The sequence below is a fragment of the Peromyscus maniculatus genome, chromosome 6, assembly GCF_049852395.1.
Source record: "Peromyscus maniculatus bairdii isolate BWxNUB_F1_BW_parent chromosome 6, HU_Pman_BW_mat_3.1, whole genome shotgun sequence".
Classification (NCBI taxonomy): Eukaryota; Metazoa; Chordata; class Mammalia; order Rodentia; family Cricetidae; genus Peromyscus; species Peromyscus maniculatus.
Window position 1 is genome coordinate 61,172,695 of NC_134857.1, and position 21,885 is coordinate 61,194,579.

General features: G+C 36.5%; 1 protein-coding gene across 7 annotated transcripts in view; it reads right to left on the reverse strand.

Moving 5' to 3' along the window:
* Gria2 (glutamate ionotropic receptor AMPA type subunit 2) overlaps window positions 1-21,885 on the reverse strand; it is a 127,905-nt gene that overhangs the window by 64,424 nt on the left and 41,596 nt on the right. The gene's annotated exons all lie outside the window — the stretch shown is intronic.

The following is a 21,885-nucleotide window of genomic DNA, read 5'->3' on the forward strand; positions in this document are numbered from 1 at the left end:
AGACATTAAGGTTCTAATTTTTATTTTAATTAAAATGTAATTAAATCTCAATCCAATCCCTCTTATGTCCCCCTCCCCCATTTCATCTCAAATTTATGACCTCTTTTTCTTCACTTATCACTGTTGCATACACATAAATACATAAATACAATCTGCTGTCTTTTTTTTTTTTGCTTGTGTGTATATGATTTCATGGCTGAGAGCTTTTTATTGGGTAACCAACTAGAGGCTCATCCCTGAGAGAGGCTAATTCTTTCTCCCTTAGCAGCCATTATCTGTCTGTAGAATTTTTGTCTAGGAGTGTCATCCCATGGGATTTATCCCTTTCACTTTATCATAACTAGTGTTAATTTTAAAAACAAACTGTAGTTATCTAGACAATATACTCTCTCAAAACAGCTTATTCCTAAGAAAATCAGATTCCTTAAAAGGCTTTATGTGATGCCGGGCGGTGGTGGCGCACGCCTTTAATCCCAGCACTCGGGAGGCAGAGCCAGGCGGATCTCTGTGAGTTCGAGGCCAGCCTGGGCTACCAAGTGAGATCCAGGAAAGGCGCAAAGCTACACAAGAGAAACCCTGTCTCGGAAAACCAAAAAAAAAAAAAAAAAAAAGGCTTTATGTGACCCAAGGAGATGGCACAGTTGATAAAATGCATACCTTACAAGCAGATAACTGAGTTTGAGCCATATAACCCACATTAAGAAGCCAGACATAGTGTCATGCATTAGTAATACCAACATTGGGGAGATGGAGACAGGAAGATCCCTGGAATTCACTAGTCAACTGGCCTAGCCTAATCAGTAAACCCCAGATTCAAGGACAGGCCCTGTATAAAAATAAAGTAGAATACTATCACAGGGAACAACACTCAAATAAGAATTCTGTCTTCATCATGCACATACATACACACATGAGCATGGTCACTGGCAGATTTCTTCAGTCTAATAAGAATGGTCTTTTGAAACATCAACATGACTGTATCTGGAAGTAAAAGCTACTTGGTCCTGGACTACAATGCTCTATTTCCATCTGTGACAGTCTTCTAGTCACCAGCGCAGGTGATCAGAGGCTTTTGATGGATGCGTAGCTGGTATTTTCCAAATGTTGCTGAACATTTTCCAAATGAATTAACTCCACATGAAGGTAAAACCAATACTGTCTTATTTCACTGTGTCTCTTCACGAAGAAAAGTAGAAATAAATTTGTCTCATGAACAAGAACCTTGCTAAAATACATGCAGATTCTAATAAGCAAATCAGGATGATCAATAAATAATAGCCAACGTTTCAATAATTAAGTAATGTAATTGAATGGATAGTGATATCAGCTATTCCTCTGAGTGGTCCATATTTCTAAACAATTTCTCTTTTCCTGTAAATATTTCTTGGCATTCTGTTTACTTCTGTTGATCTAACTAACATAAGCTTTCTGGGTTTTTAGGTTACATCTGTATAATATATTTTATATCCCATCTTTTGTTTTTAAACTTCTGCAGAATGGGCTGATAATATCAGAGAATATTAGGTGACTTTTCATATACTCCAAGATGAAATTATAGTGTTTTATTTATGTCCATATTATTTGTCCTCCTCTAGGCAAAAATAAAAGGTAGCCTTTAATATATTTGATGACTGTGTCTGTTCATCATATAGATGAAAAAGACCTTTGGCTATTAAGTCTTATAGGCAAATTACACAATGATCTCTTACTTTGTGCATGGATACATGCATACTGACATGGGAATCTTAAATTTAAATTGGTTATAATTTTTGTTAAATCTTAGATTGATGAAGTGTGACATCTGAAAAGGGAGGATTGATGTAAAATTCTCTCTGGATCTTCTTTATTTGATTTCCAGTGAAAGGTTGGCATGGCATCTAGACACTATGGGGCTATCATGCAATATGATTTATTGATGGAGTTTCCTCTCTTAATGCAATAGTTTCTGTGATGGAAAGAGCAGCCACAGCATCACCTGAATGCTTGAAAAGGAAGCCACTGCTTGAATACAGAATCTCAGTGAGGACCCATATCTTTAATTTTCCATTGGTTTAGACTGCGTTGCCAAGAGACCTTTGTGTTTTGTATCCAGCTGGAAGCACTAACCTTTGTCTCAATAAGAACATGTTGTACAAAACTTTTTAAAGAAACTACAGCTATTTTAACTCAGAAACCATTTTTCTAGGAAATTCTGACAATTCTTCAGTAAATATTATTTTTAAAAAAATGGTCTTTGTCTACCGACAACCCTTGGTCATCCTCCCCCTATCATATTACCTTTCATGAATTATAATGACTTTCTTTTTTCCTACTGTACTCTATTTTTTGGATATTTCTCTCGTAATATCCTGTTTCTACACATTCCATTTGACCAATATTTCTCAGTCATGGCCACTACTCCAAGATATGGTAAGAGTGTCATTGAGGTCTATGAGCAAGCATCTTAGCTGAGGTACTGTTTCCAAGTTCACAATAACAAACTGAGAAGGGAAACTTAATTATCATGTTACTTCAGTGGCTCACATCCAAATGTCCAAGACCTCCTTCTGCAGTCTCATACTGTTGTTTCCCCAGTGGAGCGCTGCATTTGAATTTGTATTGCTATCACAGGTGCCTGATAAGAAAGCTCTCTTTGCATTCCTTTCACATGCATGTAGTAAAAGTCTATGGTAGAACTGAGTTCAATTCATAGATGTCAGGAATCAGAGTGAGATGAAGAAAGGACCAGTGTAAGTTATCACTCCCAAGAGCATGCCCACAGTGACCTATTGCCTCCAGGTAGGCACTAACTTCCACTTTCTTTCAATTTCCTAAAAACTTCACAAACCGGAGAGCAAGCATTTAACATTAGCAAGAGGTAAAGGGGACAGTTCCTATTCACATTTTAACATTTTGTTCTGCCTTCCAAAGGCTTCTACCCATCTCATAATGAAGAATGAGTAGTCTATCTCTGAGAGTGAACATTATTTTAGCTGTTATGAAATTGGTTTAAAGTCCAAATGCAAAGTCTCTTCTGAAACACATGCCAAACTCTTACCCATGACCCATTATAAAGTCAATAAGAAGGTTGTGTATTTCCATGACACAAATAACAAAATATAAATCCAATTCTAAAATAAAGTAATAGGGATAACAAGGAAGGCAAGAAGGGAAAAAGGAGGAGGAAGGGAAGGAGGAAGGAAAGGAGGAAGAGGAGGAGGAGGAGGAGAAGAGGAGAAGAAGAAGAAGGAGAAGGAGAAGGAGGAGGAGGAGGAGGAGGAGGAGGAGGAGGAGGAGGAGGAGAAGGAGAAGGAGAAGGAGAAGGAGAAGGAGAAGGAGAAGGAGAAGGAGAAGGAGAAGGAGAAGGAGAAGGAGAAGGAGAAGGAGAAGGAGAAGGAGAAGGAGAAGGAGAAGGAGAAGGAGAAGGAGAAGGAGAAGGAGAAGGAGAAGGAGAAGGAGAAGGAGAAGGAGAAGGAGAAGGAGAAGGAAGAAGAAGAAGAAGAAGAAGAAGAAGAAGAAGAAGAAGAAGAAGAAGAAGAAGAAGAAGAAGAAGAAGAAGAAGAAGAAAATCTAGCAAGGAAAACAGTAATTTTTTCAGCACTGTATAAAATTCAGGATATCCCAGATGCATGGTGTCATGATGTGAACTTCAATGGGCTGTAGTATCTCCAATACTATGGCTTTGACATCTTATATTTCACATTGGATGCCTGCTTCCTGCTTGCAGGTTTCCTTGAGATATGTTCCACAGTTCTGGCATCTCTAAACTCACTCCCAAAGCTTTCATGCTCTACCATCTCAGGGAATCTTTTGGGGGATTGTAACCTTGATACACATTCTTTCACATTTCATTGTGAAAAGATTTTCATCACATTTCACATTTTTAATTTCAAAATCTAGATGAGATCCTCTGTGACACTTTAACTGTTGCTACTTTATCCTCCCTCAGTTCACAGAGATGGATCTGACTGGGGAGACAGGGAATGAAGAAGAAATTACACACACACACACACACACACACACACACACACACACACACACACATTTGGGATCAGGTAGTCTGGGCCTTATGAGAAAGAGAAAGACTGCAGCTTCTTGGGAGCTCAACATGTTCTTATAGAGTTGAAAGTCGAGGCAGGGTTATTGCACACAGCTGAATAAGGAACAGGGTTATTACAGATAAGTAAGGGTTTATGGTATAAAGCTGCATCAAGGAGGCAAATTTATCTAATCTTGGTAGGAGCAGCCCTTGTAAGAGAACAGTCTTCAGGCTGTAAGAATCTAGGAGTAGGAAGCAATGGTGGGCATTTTTTGTATATACTATTAACGTCCACACTTGGAACCCTAAGTAAGGCTTTGCCATTTCCTCCTAAGCCTTACTGCAGTGGTAGGTTCTTTGCTATTTCCCTATGGGTCTGAAGCTGGCGTCCTCAACATGGTCATGCTTATGTCAACAGCACATATTCGTTCAGGACTTTATTAACTCCAGGCTTCCTTCTCTCCTCATATCTTGCCATCCACACGTAGATAAAACTAGCATCTTGTGTATAACTTCAAGGACTGCTGCCTTCTGAGCATTGGCCACCCTTCTTCAGACAGTGTATATAGAGGAGGAGGAGGAGGAGGAGGAGGAGGAGGAGGAGGAGGAGGAGGAGAAGGAGAAGGAGAAGGAGAAGGAGAAGGAGAAGGAGAAGGAGAGGGAGAGGGAGAGGGAGAGGGAGAGGGAGAGGGAGAGGGAGAGGGAGAGGGAGAGGGAGAAGGAGAAGGAGAAGGAGAAGGAGAAGGAGAAGGAGAAGGAGAAGGAGAAGGAGAAGGAGAAGGAGAAGGAGAAGGAGAAGGAGAAGGAGAAGGAGAAGGAGAAGGAGAAGGAGAAGGAGAAGGAGAAGGAGAAGGAGAAGGAGAAGGAGAAGGAGAAGGAGAAGGAAGAAGAAGAAGAAGAAGAAGAAGAAGAAGAAGAAGAAGAAGAAGAAGAAGAAGAAGAAGAAGAAGAAGAAGAAGAAGAAGAAGAAGAAGAAGAAGAAGAAAATCTAGCAAGGAAAACAGTAATTTTTTCAGCACTGTATAAAATTCAGGATATCCCAGATGCATGGTGTCATGATGTGAACTTCAATGGGCTGTAGTATCTCCAATACTATGGCTTTGACATCTTATATTTCACATTGGATGCCTGCTTCCTGCTTGCAGGTATATAGAAGCCTGTGGTTGTGTAGTGTTCTGAATGTGAAGAAATACTTCCCCCAGCAACCCCGTGAACCAGAGGACTACAGAGCACTTTTAAGCGATTTTGCCTTTTATGAACTTATCAGCTCTGGATTTGATGTGGTCTTGTTTATACTTAGGATGTCTTCATGGCATCTTTTCTTTTTCCCAGTTGAAAGTGCTTAACTTATTTTTAATGGTGCTATTCTTGCTAACAAGTATATCTTACTTGGCTTCAAGTTTGCTCCTTTTCTGGCAAAACTGCTTTCCTAAGACTTCTGCTTTACTCTTTGTTCACAATTCTCACTATAAAGCTGGCTAAGAGATTTTCTAACAATGCTGCAGCCAAGATGCTGAACGGTCTCAAACATTCTTTCACCAGCTTAAACTCAGCTACCCATGGGGTCTCAGGAAATGGACAACAGGTAGAGAAATTCATCACCATAACAAAACATAAATAGCTTTGATTCCTACTCTCAGTGAAATCTTTATTCCCAAGAATACTTCTTGTATTCTCATTTCCAAAATTTCATGCTTAGGTTTATTGAAAGCAACGAAAACATTCTTAGCACTAGCTTTCTGTCTTATTTGGAATTAGTAATAATTTTTTATCATTGTAACACCATATGACATAATTAGTTTAATGAAATAAGAACTTCTTTTAGTTTTTGGTTTTCGAAGTTTCATCACCCATAATTCTCTGCTTTTGTCATTCTGGGCTCTTGATCATGCATAGTATCATGGTCATATAAACGTGTGGCAGAGGAGTCTTCCCTTATAGCACATAGCAAGAAAAGAGACAGAAACAGAAACTGGTGGCCAACCTCCATTGGCATACCCACAATGACCAACCTAGACATCACATTATGTAAATTCCTACCATTTCTCCAAATAATTCTACCAGCATGAGAACCAAACATACAACTTATGAGCCTGTAAGAATACTTCATAATGGAATTGTAACCAGCACGGATGGATACAGAAACCTATTGACACATTAAACACCAAAATTAAGTGAGGTATTTGAATTAATTAGAAATGTGCTTATTTATTTCATTTTCATCTCTACTTTATTCCCAAATAATGCTTCTAAAGGATAGAGTTTCCTCCCTGCCCTACATCTTCTACAGGAAGAAGGTTTAAAAGTACCTAAATTACCCAAAACAGTGTGCTATTAACTCTGGGGAAAATATGGGAAAAAAATAACAAGCTTTCTAAAATGAAGTAGACAATGTCAGAACTTCTGAACAGTCATCATAGATATAGAAGACACAGACAAACAACACAGAGTTTCAACTCTAGCTTCATACCCTGTACAATAACAGTTTTTCACATTATTGTAAGTTTCTGAATGATTAAGCTGATTACCATAAGAAGGTCACATATAACTTGGGGTTAAAAAATGATTGCAAAGGAGTTAGTGAAGATATTCTTGTTGAGTTCTACTTGAGTTAAATATTTAATAACAACATTGAAGAACTCAGCAAAGTAAAATCCTTCCACAAGACATTTTAGGTCAAACCATACAAGTAATAATCTCCTGGGTGTAAGTAACTTGCTGATTATTTCACTTTTTATTACAAGAACAGATGATACAAGCTCGCAACAGTGCTGATGGGGCATCCTATACTTCCATCCTCTTGGGTCATTCTGCTCACTGGTGCTGCTAATGTGGCATTCACAATACAGTCTGAAAGACTTCACATCATAGTTTGGTAGAATAAAGAGCTATGTATGATTGGGTTTTATCTTCCATTGTTTACATTTATACATTGGTATTCACTTTCATGAAATGGTGTGAGCTTCTTCATAAGTAGGAAGACAACAGCCCCTCTGTAGTTCAACTTGTAGTCTGGTCCTAGATCCATCAAGAAGGAGAATCACCCTTATAATCTAGTTAGCACAAGAGACCTTTACCTCTCATGGTACTTGAACAGATGCCAAGTAAGTATCTACTTAGCTGAGGTTTGCTGAACAGGATTTTCTAAGCATGTCCTGCATCTCCACCTTCTTCTTCTTGCTCTTTAATTATGACACATTCATCTCTCTCCTTCTTTCAGTTTCTATTCTTTCCTACAGATCTTCCTAAAACATACTACCTAAAAGACATTCTCTGCTGATCATCTCCCAATTCCCTTTGTCTTTTTTACATTCTATTTCTCAGGGATCTCATCCTTATTACCATCACCCTAGTTGTTTATTTGTTTACACCTCTTTATTTAACCTGAAAATACACAGTACAACTATCATATACATGATTGATGTTGTAATATATACGTCCATGCTTATATTTTTTTCTCAAATAAGTTATAATTAAAATAACTTCAATAAGATGTCAAGGGTAAGCTTTCTAGAATAAAAAAGAAAAAGAAATAGGTGGTGAAACAGCTCCTTTACAGTGTCTAAAAACATAATTATCCCTAAAAGCTTGAAGACATGGAGACGTTATTCAATACCCAATGATGTGCTGCCAATGGCAATGGGTACAGAAGCTGAAAATTCTAATAATGACAGCAATTTGAATTTGAATCTTGAGTTGGACTTGGAGAGACAAGTTACTCTTCTCTGCCTCAACCTGAGGATAGCAATCTTACCTACGTCAACATAGGGTAGGATGGCATTAACAAAACACAAAAAGCAACTCTCAGCGGTATCAGCAGCCAGTTAGCCACGTGGAAACCTCTCTGTCTCTCTGCCATGCTTTCCACATTTTAATTAATGTTAATACTTGCTATTTATCAGTTGTTCATCAGAAGTTTGCTCATTTTTTCCATTAGCTTGAAATGTATCACCTCCACAAGACAGTGTTCAAACCTATCTTCTCAGGCGGAAAGATATATGGATCTTCCCTACTTTGATCCCCAGAATACAAGGGTTCAGCAAGTGTTGTCCACTTGACCTCTCCAATCTGTATTCCTCAGCATTGCTGACAGTGCCCAATAGAGTCTCCTTGACACTTATTTACTAAATTCCTGCAATAATTTCTCAAACAGCATCCCCTGTCATACATCTCTTTCCTATCACAGCAAAAATCACCCTCTTACTCAGAAGTTGTCTATGTGCTCCACTTGCTGAATAAAAAAAAGCAGCATCACTCTAGTTTTATCAGTTTTGTGTGGTCTGAGTCTCATGTGTTTATCATATGTGATTCTAAAGTCATTTACATGGCTGTATGTTACCAGTATTATTGCCGCTTAGCTTCCTCTTTAAACAGTGAACCAACTGAGAAAAGAATAATGATCCCATTACCTGTACAATTCTCACAAGTACATGACACACAGTGATCATGTAATAAATGGCACTTAATAAAGTAACAATTACTCCATGAAGTGTGTCCTGCCTATGAGCAAATGAATGCCACCTTCGGTGATTGTCCCTGTCTTAGTGTCACTCTGTCTTCAACCTATCTGAAGTGTGAGTGACAGTGTTAGGGTGTCTTGCTAATTTATGACTTCCTTCAATAAATGAGTCTGTATGAGAACAGAATAAGAGCAGAGAATTGGAAGCCAGCTCTAGCTTTCCCTGGCTACCTGGTAGGAGAACTGCTGATCTTGAGCTGCACTTCCCAATCTGGGGATGTCTCTTGTCTACCTACTACCCAAGGACGCCTTAACGCTTGTGTTGTAAAAACCTATAGATAATACTCAAGAGAATATTAATGATTAGGTAAGTGTGTTTTTAACAATAAATCCAATCACAGTGATTTTTTTTTCTGCAATACCCAAATCAGGAATTTCATAATTAAATCATTATAATATTTATTATTGGGTGAATATATGTTAGAACCAAATGGTTAATAATGTAAAATGTAGGTTCTTTAATGGAGATGTCATTTCTGCTGTTACTCAAACTTCTCAGAAATCATTGCTTTCCTCCTGAATTGCCATTTTTCAGGAATTACTGGCTTAGTTTTAAAATCCATAGAAAACTTGGTTAATCTTTCATCAAGCAAAAGATGACACTCTTTGGAATATCTGTGGCATCCGGTTGTGTTACTCTTTCCAAATTTATTTTATATGGAGAGAATTTTACATGTCAAGTAATGAAGTTAAGAATACAGCAAGATGCGCAACAAAGGGGGCACACATCAGTGAAGGACAGTGCCCCCCATTGTATATGCATCAAGTCTCCAGGCTTATTGTAAGCAACATTGAATCCTTTAAGATGTAATTGTCATGCTATTGTACAGTACATACATGGTTAGAATTTATGTAAAGTTTTTGGAAGAATGATAGAAATTGAACCATGTCTCCATTATTTGTGGACATTTTAGGCCAGTACAATTTTCTATGATATTGATGAAATGGAGTGAAACTACCCCTTTTCCATAAATATGGCTATTTTAAAGTTTGCATAGCTACTGGAGGACTTTACTTTCTCCTCTGTGGACGTGAACTGCTTCCAGTCAAGAGATGACAGTTTAACATCCACACAAATCTCCCTAAAATTCCAGCAATCACTGCTTAGCTAGTGAACATAACAATGGCTATGAGACAGTGTGTAGAATAATAAGCACACACCCAAGTGACAGTCTCTATAAATTGCCTCACTAATGTTTAACCTACAGTCATGCCACCTATCTATATCGTGATAAATTGCCTCTGCTTTGCATATATCTTGAGCCCATTTATCATAGGGATAGTTAATGTGATGCAACATCATTTCTCAGTCTTAGAAGACTGTGAAGTAGTAAAAATGCATTTTTCTTTCTCCCTAGCAAGTATCTGTCCTTTCTGACTTGTATGCTAAATAGTTTGAGTAAGGTTAAATGTCCTAAGTTTATTGTTGTGGCCTTTATTATAAGCCACTTTAGAAATCTATAACATTTATTCTCGCTTCATTCTTCATCTAAGATGGCAGACAATAATGGAATCAGCAGTAATGGGTAATAACTCTAATGTAAATTTTAATGATATGACATGGACATGGAAATGAAGGAGAATTACATCCATTTATTTATGATGCTGTTTCACAAGAGTTGGTTCCAATGGTTCCATTCTTCATCTTGTTCATTCATTCCCTACACACACACACACACACACACACACACACAGAGAGAGAGAGAGAGTTTTGACCTCTGAAAAGGCTTGCTGGCTTCAGGCTCTAAGTGAGGTCCACATCTCTGTGTTCTGGTATGGTAATACCAGAACACAGAGATGTGGACCTCACTCATATAGCATATCAGGCTTCATGAATGCCTACAGGCCTGGTGTCTCATCTTACCATGACAAGAACCAGCTGTGTGTTTCTGGCAAGTGGCAGAATTCAAAGGTCTCAATGTCCTCAAATGTCCCAACTAGCTTAGACATGGCTCTAAATGACTGAACATTCAAGAGGTAAATTCTAGAAAATGCCAAGTCATTCATGTGTATTCTTTCTCACATATATTTCATATAAATTCCATATGAGAATTAATCAACTTTAATGGACTTAGTCCACCATTATCTGTATATTTTATTATTATTTATTATATTTATCATCCTTTTTACATTTATTCTCTACCCTTTTCTCTTTTCTCTTAAATAATTTTATTCTTCATGTCCCTTTTGGTCTTGAAACTGCACACTTACTTGGTTAATCCTTCCACACTTTGTATCATTCTAATGTTGCTGTAGGATTCTTTAAACGTTCTGCCTTAGATATGCTGTTTAAGAAAACCATGGACTGTCCAAACATAAAGCTAAGCCCACAGATCCTGCTGATCCATCATCATCTACAAGTATTTGGTTGATTTGTTTGTATTTTTCCAACAGTGAGTAACGTGTTTTGAACAAATTGCCTCTCATCCCCTCCCTTGCAGGTCTTCTTTCATTTCCCATCACCACCACTCTTTTTTTCCCAACTGAACATACTCTTTTCCTTCTATTAAACCTGTGACTCCATTTAGTACTGCTTGTATGCATGGGTACAGAACCATCTGTTGAAGCATGTGTGGCTTTTGAGAAATATTTTTTATATTTATATGTGTGCTACATTTCTTAAAAGAAATGTATTTTAAAGGCATGCCATCAATGTGTTATTGAAGCAATAAAAATTGAGTGGGAATTTGAATAACTATCTGACATACTTGATCAATGTATGAAATTAAATCCTTTTATACAGCCTATAATTCTTCCTTTCCCATAATAGATTGGTTTTTAAAAGCCCATATATTATTAATGATTGTTCAATTCACCACCATATGGTCCATAGAGTATGGAAATATGGAAGAAAATATAACATAGGTCACATAATATCAATATTTAGTCATTATCAATATGATTCTGTAATTTTTCATACCCTATTTTTAGAATACTACCATAGATGATATAATAAAGAGAAAAATAATTATCCAGACAATATTTCTCCATTGTTAAAATGGACCAAAGATATTCAGAGAGGTGAAATGAACAATCAGTGAATAAGAAAGAGAAACAATAGTCTCAGTTAGTATGGCAATAACTATTTCTATGAGAGAGAAAGCTGGAGAAACTGAAAGTGGGCAGCGGCAAACTCATTGCAAGGGAAAATGCTAATAATATATCATGACTTATGTATTCCCAGTTATTTTCTCCTCATGTGACCACTGAAGAAAGGCACATGTGAAATCAGTTAAAGTCGCTATTTCAGATATCTAAATGAGTGTGTGTCTGGTTCTAGAGAACATATATAATTCTGTATATAAATCACAGAGTAAATTGCAAAGCTGGCAACTTAAGAGTGTCTAAATTGAATACAACTGGTGAGAGTTTGAGGCAGAACAAAAGTCCACACTGAAATCTGAACTCTAGTTTGGTTTCCTGCCTCCTGTGAGCTGTTCAATAATTGCCAAGCCCGCAAAGAAAATGTAAAAACAAACAGCTCTGATAGAGCTAGGGCTTCTAAAATAAATGATCAAAGAATTGAAAATCTGCCTGGTTTCAATTTTTTAAGAGCAAAATTATGGTGCATGCCATATTTCAGTAGGAATGACAACATATCTTCAATCAGCAGGAACTAAATAAAAGAAGTCCTAACAGCCAAGCTAGGGGTGATACGCTGTACCCTCTGAACCAATACATGGATTAAATGCTATTCTATTCCTAGGAAATTCCTAGGAATTCCTTCTGGAAATATTTTAAAAATCAAGACGGAACCAGCAAAAATTATGTCCTATGAAGGATGAGCATGTAGAATGTCAAACACAAGAATGATATTAATGAGGACAGAGTATTGCTAATTTGTAAACTATTAGCATCTTCAATCAAATATATCATACTTCAGAAATTATTAAGGAGAAAATAAACATCAATTCCACAGGAATTTGCCAAGTTATTTAAGAACTTTTTATACAGTGTTTTCACAAAATGAACTTTCTCTTACAGTTTGAATGGGGTGAAACTGTGTATTATTACTTAATGTATGATCACTACTTTATATACTCATATATTATTTCACATATTCTTTAACTTCATGAAATAAAAATGTTTTGGAAACTGGCATATGAATCTAACCATTATTGGTCCACATAACCATTATTCTGTAAAGTAATAACATCACTTCAACTCTGTTCCAGGAACTGTTGAAGGGCTTGCATATAGGAATTTAATACTTCCAACAATCAGCACTCAAAGAGGTTGAGTAAACTTCCCATGTTAACACAGAAAACGATAATGATGATAGAATTTAATCCCAGGCATTTTGGAAACAGCAAGAAAATGTCACATAAGAACATGTGGAAAATCTTCCAATAGACTGGCAAAATAAATTTGAGGTAGGTGATAGATATCCTAAGTCAAAGAGACATTATGAGATCATAAGCTTACCAAACTATATTTTTAAAATGTGGACCTATTGTTTGTGCTTATGTCTATATACATTCACACTCACACACACTCAGACACTCACATGCAAACACACAAACACAAGTGTACAACCCTCCGGTATGCTCACAGAGACACTAACTAACCTGGCTAGAAATTTTACCAGCAGATTTTTTTAATTTGTGGATTTCACCTTTGTTGTGATCGCCCACTCACAAGTCACAAAAAGTCAATTCTAGAAAAGGGTATTTATTATTTGCTAAATATGAGCTTAGTAACATATGCAGGGCCTTTCAAGAACCTTGAATTTTGGTTTCTTGCTGCAGCAAAGTGAAGGGGAGCAGAAGCATCAGCTCTGATTGAGACTGCATAGATAGCAAGCAAAAAGACAAGCTGAGCAATGTAGGGCATCACCAGCTGGCTGAGATCGGACTGAAAAGACAAGGGCAGAGTACTCTGGAGACCAGGGACCACTGAGTAAGAAAAGCAGAGTGAAATTTCCCATAAGCCCAGACTGCAGGATTTCCTAACCTCACCCTCTCATCTCTGAGGCCTTTTCCTGATGTGGAGGAAGAGAAATATAGAAGACAAGCTCTAGTCACAATGTGAACTGTGACCCAGGGATTTCTCAAAGGTGCCATAGGACTATTCACCTTTAAATGGGTGTTCCCCACTAACCAGACTGCCAACAGTCTGTCCTGAGATATTATAGAAATTATATGTATGATTAATGAAACTAAAACACATCTTGTTTTCAAATGAAACACACCCTGCAAGGAAAAAAAAAAAACTTGAATTTTACTGACATGTTTTGTTATCTCTGCGTCTACACCCAGGCTAAGTTGGGTGGGTCATAGCAAGACTCTTCATAATTAAATCCAATAGTCAGATAAAACCCTTAAGCAGAGTCTTGTGAACATTATAATTTCTATAGCAGAATGTCATGTGATTTGATTTGCATGAACATATCACACAAAGGCACTAAGACTCTCATGAGAAAATCGGTTCTTTTAGCAAAATCAGATACAAAGTACAAATGATCTCAATTGTAAGTCCTTATTTGGGGATGTCAGGTTATTCTGGAAAATGTTAATAGGAATAAATTACTTTGTTAAGAGCTTCTGTTCAACATGACCATTTTCCTTTGTTACAGTTTTTGAAAATTCATAATGAGAGCAATTCCATATAAATCATATACCTGCCTCCTGCTAAGAGGTCACAACAAAATTGCATTCTGTTTTTTATTATTTCACACCTGTGTCAGCATTGAAGTTGTAGAAAATGGAAAATATCAAAAACAAATACACTTTTAAAAGACATCAAATGGGCTTTTAATATTCTACTCCTAAATTTGTAAGGCTCAATTTTACTTCAGGTCTTTCTAAACATTCCAATGATTATACCATGACCTCCAGTCTAATCAACATTAAAAGGCATTTGTTTTCCCAACAAGACACCCCAGAATTTATATAGTCAAAATAAATGCAACTATTTGTGCAAATACAGAATGTTGAGTTATGCCAAAATGTCCTAATGCCCACTATCACTAGCAGAAACAACCTAATGTTTGAATTCAGAGTCTCCCTTGTTTCTGATAGTGATGTGTTATTAAACAAAACAAAGTATCATCTGGGCTTTCAGAAATTTGAAACACTCATAATATGTAAGAGGTAAGGGCTGGGATATAACCCTGAGGCAGGTTGTGGGGTTAATAGTCACAAGAAACTCTGGGTACCAAAACAGTTGAATATAAGGAACACACTACATCATTTCAAATTTCATATGCCACATGGTAAAGAGAGTGTTGAATTGGAGCAGACTACATACTGTCATCCAAATTCCTCCATAATTCATTCACCTACATATTCGTGTATTTAGGACCAATAGGACACAGGGCCACAGACATGTTCCACTAGAGACTTGTTGTTACCTTGAGTTCTTTTAAAAAAAATCAAGTTAAAGGAAAAACAAGTTAAAAGATTAAGAATAAAATAGTAAGCAAAGTATTTCAAAGATAACTGCCCCAAATTATGAGTTGGATGTAGCTTGAGCTTTTGTTTAGTTCTTATGTGTATCTGCTACTATGATCAGATGACTAAAGATTCTTTTCAATTCAGAGAGTCAGTTATTGAATACTTCTTTCAACAATGTCCAACTTCCATTCACATAGAACATACTTAAAGAGTCTGCTTATACTGTATAAAAGTTAATTGATAACTGGCCATAGTGACATACCTAAAAATTTCTAAAATCTTCTTGATGCTATTTTAAGGATAATTACTATTTTTATTAGACCATTTTGGGATTCTTAGAGCACACTGAAATGGGTTTTATTGACAGAAACCCATCATATACTTTCCCCCAAATCTTATCCACAGAAGTTCTTACATGTTCAGGGTTGAATTCAAAATAATAGAACACAGAAATGCTCAGTGGAGTACATGGCTGAAAACTACAAATAAAAGCACTAGGAGAACTCAAGAATGCACTATTGAGTAAGAGGAAACAGGGTTACTTGAGTGGATGGACTATTTATTTAAATAAAATTTAAAAACATAGGCATACTTTATTAACTGCATGGATGGGAATGGCTAAGGCACAACGAAAATTGCAGTACAAATATGGTATTTGAGCTCTTAGGCATTCCAGACTTATTCATATTGCTTGCCTGCTGCTTATTTTCTAGTTTTTGTATTGGTGATGAAACCCAGAGCTCTGAGAATTGTTTTTGTTCTCCAAGTCTGAAGCAGGCATACAAAACAGGTTTGCTGCATTTAAAAAAATGTTTTTAGAACTCAGAGCAGGTGAACAACTTGAAGCATGTCACCGAGGAGCCAATAGAGACCTGAAAGCATAGCATATAAAATATAACTCAAAGTAAGTCTAGGAAGGAAAAATTTAATGTGACTTACTTAAAAAATCCTTAGTTGTTCCCAGTAAATTGACAACCTTGCTATGTAATGGAACAAATGTTGATTTCATCTGCAAGTCCAGGGGCTAGCCTCAGACTTCAAACTAAACCTCAAACTTGTGCCCCTGCAGAATTACTTTTTCCAATGTTCACCACATGCTATGTTTAAAACAATACCTGCCCATATGTTCTTTTATTTCAGGGAGCTGAGATCTACTTTTCTTCAGAATGTTCTGGTTTCTACTAGATATAGATGTACTATGCTCATACAATCTTTTAAAAGCTTCTCCATGACTGGGCAGATTGCTCAGAGCTCCTCAAGCATTTGCCTAGTGTGTCTGAGGCCCTAGATTGATTCTCAAGCAAGGCAGAATTGATAATAAATAAATTAACAAATAGCTTCCTAAAAATGTCCAAGATTAGAAAATACTTTACAAGATTATTTGGCAAATCCAAACTTTTATTTTTTTTAAAAAAAGTGATATGTAGTATCTCTATTTTGAAATAAAATCATAAGGAAATAAGTACATTTTATTTATATTGTGAAGATGAATATGGTGGATTTTAGTTAATTTAATTAAAAATAATATTAATTATAGGTGGACATGGTGGATCATACCTAGATTCCATAATTTAAAGATGCTGAGGCAGGAGGGTTGAGTGAGTTTGTGGCTAGCCTATGTTGCATAATGAGTTTCAGGCCAGCCTGAGTTCCAAATTGAGGCCCTTTCTCTCTGTCAAAAAATAATTTAAAAACTTCTAAATTCAAAAATTAAAAAGGGAAGCTATAATGAAATAGTTTATACATATGATGTAAAAGTCAGAGAATAGGGAATACTCAAATGCAATTAAGTAAAAACACTCATAAGTTTTATTTCTACATTCAATCAAACTGGCAAAGAATAGTAGACATGCGTTTATATACAATTTTCTTAATTCAGATGGGGCTTTGCACCAAGTAAGTTGTTACAGCTCATTATGAGTTTCATTTAATTAACTTAAGTAAGTATAGATATATTTGAAATATTAACAATAATACTTCAGAATACCATGTCAAAATAATTTTTGGTATTCTTTATATTTATTGTAAAATTAAATTTTTAGGCTGTAGAGTCTAGATCATTCAGTAAGCAGATTTGATTCTGGTAAAGAAAGGGGAGTCTATATCTTCTCTCATACCCAAGTTTACACATTGGTTGGCAAAGTCATATGAGCCCAATATTCATTTTATGAACTTTGGTCAGCAACTTCTACAGAAATTTAAACAACAGGCACTGTGAGTTGACCTAACAATATAAATTGAGAGACATTTTTGAAAGATGCTGTAAATGGAAAAGCTTAAGAAAGAATTTAAATACATGGGGGAAAGAAAGTCTAAATGTAGCTAACCCCACAATCTAATACCTCACAATTTAAAAAGCCAATGTAATACTGTGTGTATGTGTTATGGTAACCAAATCTAGGGCCATTTGGAGGAAAGGAAAGTGCTTTACCAATGAGTTTTAATTTTCTAGAGTGAAGGCATTGCAATGAAAGCAGGGCTGACTTGGAACCTTCCACCTTTCTGGGTCAGCCTCCTGAGTGTACTACTATGCCATACTTAATATCTAACACTTTATATAAAATATTTTTCAGCAGTATTTTTAATATATCTGAGATTGTAATAGAGGACATTTTAAATGCATGTAAGCAAATACACATGCAAATGAATCACACTGGTGACCTACTTTGCCTTATTATCTTTTTTGTGAAATGAGTTCAATTTCATTATAGTGCCAGCTCAGTAGTGTTTTTTGAGCCCAGGCCATTAATAGTGGTTGGTAAGCTTTGCCAGAAATAGCCTAAATGGTGTTCCTACACAGGCATATGGGGGGGAGGGGTTATGGCTATTTTTGAATTCTTGTAAATATTCAGCAATGTATTTTCCTGTTGAAGTAGAGCCTACTGAGCAAAGTTCCTGCACAGAATGAAGCCCTGTCTTGTCACCTTCTCAGTGCACAGAATGAAGCCCTGTCTTGTCACCTTCTCAGATGAAGATTCAAGCAATAACTGTCTCTCATTGCTTCTTTCCTGTTTGCAGCACTTCTTTATCAAGCTTCTACCAATGCCTAGTAGGCCCTTGTAAACCCCATTACCATTCTCTTATACTATTCAACTCTTACTTCCCAATCCTTCTTACCCCTCACCACTGCCTGACTTATGTGTGAGGACATTTCTATGTAGAATTTTCATTTAAGGTTTCTACTTTTTACAATGTAAGATGAAAGTAGGTACTGATTGACTTAGGTATTTGGGTGGGTGGTAACACCTCCAGGATCCATGGGGTGCTGGCTTTCTTTCCACATGGGCTCTGGGCTTCACCATGTGATCATAGATCATAATTATTGGGTACTGGCCTCCAACCCCACCAAACAACAAATAGGAGATGAGAATTTGTCATAGTAGCTGCTAAGAAGATCTGGAGAGTGATAAATAGTTAAGAGAGACCAGGAAGACACTAGAAAATTGCTATTGGTCACCGAAAAGATGCAAAGACACATGCTGTAAATTGGAAGATTGAAAATATACATAGGAAACCAATGACTCTAGCTAAGAACATTTTGAAGTAGTTTGCAAAATGTCTCAGCCTGTGTCTTTCCAATAGTTAAAGGAAGATACAAAAAAATGAGCTATGCAGTTGTCAAAAAGGAGTAGAGGAAAACAAATAAATAAACAAAAAGGTTGGACATGCTGGACTTCATGTGAAGCAAACTGCTTCACATACCCAGTGCAAGCCCCAGCAATGTAAGAAACGGAAGTGTGAAGCAGAGGACCCGGATTCAGTTTCTAGAGCACGACCAGGCATGTCACAATGCCTGTAACTCCAGTTCTAGAGGCTTCCAAGCCATCTTCAGGTCTCTGATAGTGACTACATACATGGTCTCCATATAACTGACAAATAGAAACAGACACATGTATAATTTTTCAAGATTGATTATGTTCTGTGAGTCTCTTATGGTCCCTCCAGTTTATTCCATTAATGCATTCACCCACTCTTTTTCCAATACTACATGAAATTCTTGACCATCACTTTAGAGATTGTCCAGAAGTCAGGCTGATGCATCCTTGACTATCTGAGTTATTTAATAATTTGGAGGCAATTCTGATCTTCTGGCTCTCTATAAAATCTTTAGAATCATTTTGTCAATACGTGGGAAATAACTTGGTAAGAATTTGAATGGAATTATATTAAATCTGCAGGTCAATATGGGAAGAATAATATCGAATCTTGCTATCTTTTAACAAATGTGGCTCTTTGCCCAGTCATTTGGTTGTTCTATGATTTATATTACCAAAACTTTAATAATTTTCCTCATATCCATATCACAAAATTGTGTTAGATTTGGGCATAGATTTAATTTTGAGAGGTACTTTAATTTTAACTACAAACTTCACTTATTCCTCCTACTTCTTTCTTCTTGGTGTTAAACAATTTAATGTGCCGTGCTGGAGCATTTTATCATCATTTATCTGTTCCAAGACTTTCAGACAATTCCTTCAGGTACCATGTTCAGATAATCACGTCATATGCAAATGAATACATTTTCACTTCTGCTCCTGTGGACCTCTTATTGTCTGGCTTTATTAGGTTGAACTTCCACAAGGATGTTGAACAGTACTTAGTGAAGACATCCTTGCTGGTACCTGGCCTTAGTGAGAAAGCTGTTCTGCTGCAATTTCTGCTGCAGTGCTCTGTGTTTACTCTTTGTCTAGTTGAAGTAATTCCTCTCTCACCTGAACTTAGGAGTTTTGTGATAAAAGAGTGTTGAATTTTGTCAAGTGCCTTTTTCTTTATTTATATGACTCATTCTTCTGCAGCTTAGTGATATGATGAATTGTGCCAGTTTATTTACTGATAATGAACTGGATTTCTCTACCACTCTGCTATTGTTTAAATGTTCGTAAATTATTGGATTCATATGCAAGTGTTCTTCTGCATCATTGCAGCTATGTTAATGAGACTCGGTCTTTTCTTGTCATCTATTTGACTATATTTGAATTAGGGAATGCTGACCTCATATAATGGATTAAATATCTGAACAGCTTCCTTCTTTTGCAATAAGTATTCAATTGATGAACTTTCCTTCTGGTTTCCTTTCTATTGCAATGATAAAGTTATTACCAGAAGCAAAATGGGAAGGAAAGTGGTTATTTAAGCTTACAATTCACCATCAACTTCCAAGGCACAGATCATGGAGAACTGCTACTCATGGGCTTGCTTCTTTCTCATACTTGCCCAGCCTGCTTTCTTATACCTTCCAGGAGCATCCACCAAAGGATGGCACTCCCCACAGTGGGATGGGCCTTCCCACAACCATCAAGTGAGAAAATGCCCCACAGGCTTGTCTACAGGCCAATCTTATCAAGACAATTTCTTAACAGAAGTTCACTCCTCCCAGATGACCTAAGCTTATATCAACTTGAAAAAAAAATCTACCCAGCACTGAAGTATTGTTTTTTCTTGAAGAATTGATGCCTATGACATTATGTAATACACATATAAGTTCCTGAAAAGACAGCTTGATCTACACTTGTCTCTTTCTGATATTAATATGGCTTCTTTCTTTGCTTGCCAGACTATGCTGTGTCTTTCACTATCTATGGACATTTCTGTGAGTGCATTTATATTTAATGTGGTTCTCTTTCAGACAGAATAGAGTTTGGTTTCTCTTTTATTATCTGCTTTGACAATACTTTTGCAGTGTCATTAAGATTACTGAGAGTGAAGCTGATTATGGACATAGTTAAAATAGCAAATTATTACTGGTTTTTGTTTGCTCCATGTTCTGGTGTTTTGGCTTCCCCCTGTCATGTGTAGCCCTGTTACCTGTAATTCTATTAATCACTTTGTTTGATGGCATTCTTTCTCCTATTTGGACAACGGTATACCACTTTCTTTACATCTCTGCCTGTGTAGTGGTTGTCTTAATGTTTATGAAATTTACAATGAATTCAAGTCCTTTCAACTCTGAACTTCATAAACATCTTTCAAGTTTACTTTCTTAGTCTTAGGAGAGAAACGAGCCAAAGGTTGTTGATGATGGCTGTTCCTTTTTCATTAAGCTCTGCTCTGGTATGATATTTCCTCTTGAAGACACTGTTTGGTTAAGGAAAAAGTATGGTGACTCTTCCCTTCCCATTGCTAGAACAAAGCATATTTTTATGTAATATCTATTGAGTTCCTGGTAGAACTCAGAGGGAGAAGTACATAAAAATGACCAGAGTAGGGAAGGTGATAAATGCCTTCATTATTATTATATTTTACCCAAACCTTTTCCCATCTGAGCCTCCAGCAATCAGACAATTACAGTTTCCTTTTCACATGGAGTCTCCTACTCATTGATTTTTGCTCTAAGAGATTGTGGGTCTCAGTATTTGCCTGTGTCTCTCTCCATTTGTGGGATATTTACCTGCCACCTCAGCTACTGACATATAAAAAGAGGATTTTATTTCACAGTCTGTTCAGATTCATCCTTATTGTTTTGATAGAGCTATGTTTGCAAAGCTTTTTTACATACCAGACTGGAGCCTGGAAGACTTGATGCTTGATAGGAGTCAGTCTTTTCCTAAAACCATTCTTCACAATATAACCTCAACTTCATGTGTTTATTGTAAAAGTAAAATGCAGTAAAATACAAAAGTCTATTAAAAAGCAGCTAAAAGATGATTGCCCTATGAGGGTATAGTCCTTGAGTATCCTTTAATCTGTGGGAATTTATTTTGAAGAAACCAAAAATTATGGTCCCAAGAGACATTATTTTCAGTATCAAATGGTGTTCATATTAAGAATAAAATATAATAAGCTACTATTCTTAGCTAGTAATAATGGTTAGTTCCCATTAAAGTGACTCCAGTATTCCTTTCCCAAATATTTAGAGAATTCTTTTGTGTGCAAAAGCAAAACTATATTTTTAAAACAGCTCCTTTAAAAAAAATACATGAACAACATAAAAGTAACTTTAGGCCCAGTAATAA